The sequence below is a fragment of the Arachis duranensis genome, chromosome 1, assembly GCF_000817695.3.
Source record: "Arachis duranensis cultivar V14167 chromosome 1, aradu.V14167.gnm2.J7QH, whole genome shotgun sequence".
Lineage (NCBI taxonomy): Eukaryota > Viridiplantae > Streptophyta > Magnoliopsida > Fabales > Fabaceae > Arachis > Arachis duranensis.
In genome coordinates, this window is record NC_029772.3 from 105,639,548 (window position 1) to 105,641,961 (window position 2,414).

Sequence of the window (2,414 nt, forward strand, 5' to 3'; positions counted from 1 at the left end):
TAAGAACAAGACTCAAAAATAGATATAAGATGAGACTAAAAATAGAAAAAAAAATTTTAAATAGGCTCCTAATGACAGAGGTTTTCACAGAGTTAGCACTCAACAACCTTGATTTTGAGAAGTGGATGCTCCCTCAAGTTGAGGGGAGAATTTCTGGCGTTTCAGCTCTTGGAGTTCACACCCCTGCTTCTCTTGTTCCTTCAGCAATTTGCAGAGCATGCAGTTCTGATTCTGCTGTTCTTCCTTCAGTTGCTCCATAGTTTCTTGTAGCTTGGTGATAGATGCTTCTAGGATGGTCCAGTAGTCAATTCTTGGGAATTCAGGGAGGAATTCCTGCGCCCTCCTCTTGATAGAGTTGTCTTGCATTTGTCCTTCCATTGACTTCTTGGTGATTGGATGTTCAATGGGTATGAACTCATCTACTCCCATCTTCACCCCAGCCTCTTTACAGAGCAAGGAGATTAAGCTTGGGTAAGCCAGTTTGGCTTCAGTGGAATTCTTATTTGCAATTGTGTAGATCTCACAAGCAATCACATGATGAACCTCTACTTCTTTTCCAAGCATAATGCAATGAATCATCACTGCTATCTTGATAGTGACCTCAGAACGGTTGCTAGTGGGCAGTATGGAACGCCCAATAAAGTCTAGCCAACCTCTTGCAATTGGTTTGAGGTCTCCCCTCTTGAGTAGGTTTGGGACACCCTTTGAATTGGTTATCCACTTAGTTCCAGGGAGGCATATGTCCTCTAGAACTTGATCCAACCCTTTATCTCTTGGATCCCCGGATATTCATCTTCTTTCAGATCAAATTTAACTTCCGGGATCACTGACCTCAGACCCATTATTTTGTGATAATGGTCTTCATGTTCTTTGGTTAAGAACTTCTCTTGATTCCAAAGATTCTTTGGATTATTCTCTTTCTTTCCTCTTAAATTGGTTTGTTTTCCCTTTGGAGCTATGATCTTGATGAATCTTGGCTTAGTGATCACGGAAAAGCACACCAAACTTAGGGGTTTGCTTGTCCTCAAGCAAAATAAAGGAAAGAAGAGAGAGAGGAGAAGAGCAAATTCGAATGGTGTGGGGGGAATGAGGAGGCCAAACGTATTTTTATAAGGGGGGGAAGAAGAGATTTCGAAAAATTGAAAGGGGATTTGAGAAGATATGGAGAGAATTTGAGAGAAGGGTGAGTTTTTGAACAAGATTTGGGATTGATTTGAGATATTTGAAGAATGATTTTTGATTTTTGAAGATTTGAAAGTGAATGATGAAAGGTTGAGATGTATTTATGTAGAAAAGTATGGGTAAGAAAAGGAAAGTTTGAAAAAAATTTGATTGGAAAACAAAATCTTGGTCCCCCACCTTTCTGGCGTTAAACGCCCAGAATGGCATCCATTCTGGGCGTTTAACGCCCATTTGTTGCCCATTGTGGGCGTTTAACGCCCAGCCAGGTGCCCTGGCTGGCGTTAAACGCCAGAATTCCCTTTATCACTGGGCGTTTTGCTAAACGCCCAGGATACTGCACACCTGGCGTTAAACGCCTAGAATGGTGCGCATTCTGGCGTTTAACGCCCAAAATGGCACCTTTACTGGCGTTAAACGCCCAGAATGGTACCCATTCTGGCGTTTAACGCCCAAAATGCCCCTTACTGGCGTTTTTTCGCCAGTAAGCTCTTTTTCTCTGCTTTTTGAGCTGAATCCTTCTGTAACTCTGTGAATTCCTTTATTTTTGATACTTGCCTTTGTAAAAACAAAACATATAACCTGCTAATGACTGGGTTGCCTCCCAACAAGCGCTTCTTTACTGTCTTTAGCTGGACCTTCACTGAGAATCACTCAAGTCTCAGTTTTGAGCATTCTTGCTCAAAATTGTTTTCAAGATAATGCTTGATCCTCTGTCCATTAACAATGAACTTTTTGTCAGAATCAATATCCTGAAGCTCAACATATCCATATGGTGACACTCTTGTAATCACATACGGCCTCCACCGGGATTTGAGTTTTCCTGGAAACAATTTGAGCCTAGAGTTGAAGAGCAGAACCTTTTGTCCTGGCTCAAAGACTCTGGAGGACAACTTCTTGTCATGCCACTTCTTTGCCTTTTCCTTATAAATTTTTGCATTTTCAAAGGCATTGAGTCTGAACTCCTCTAGCTCATTTAGCTGGAGCAATCTTTTTTCACCAGCTAACTGAGCATCCATGTTTAGGAATCTGGTTGCCCAGTAGGCTTTATGTTCCAGTTCCACGGGCAGATGACAGGCCTTCCCATACACCAGTTGGTATGGAGAGGTTCCTATAGGAGTCTTGAATGCTGTTCTGTATGCCCACAGAGCATCATTGGTGGACGAAATTGTGATCACTATTCTTTGTACTTGTATGGATTTATTCAATAATTGTCTTTATTTGAATTCACAACT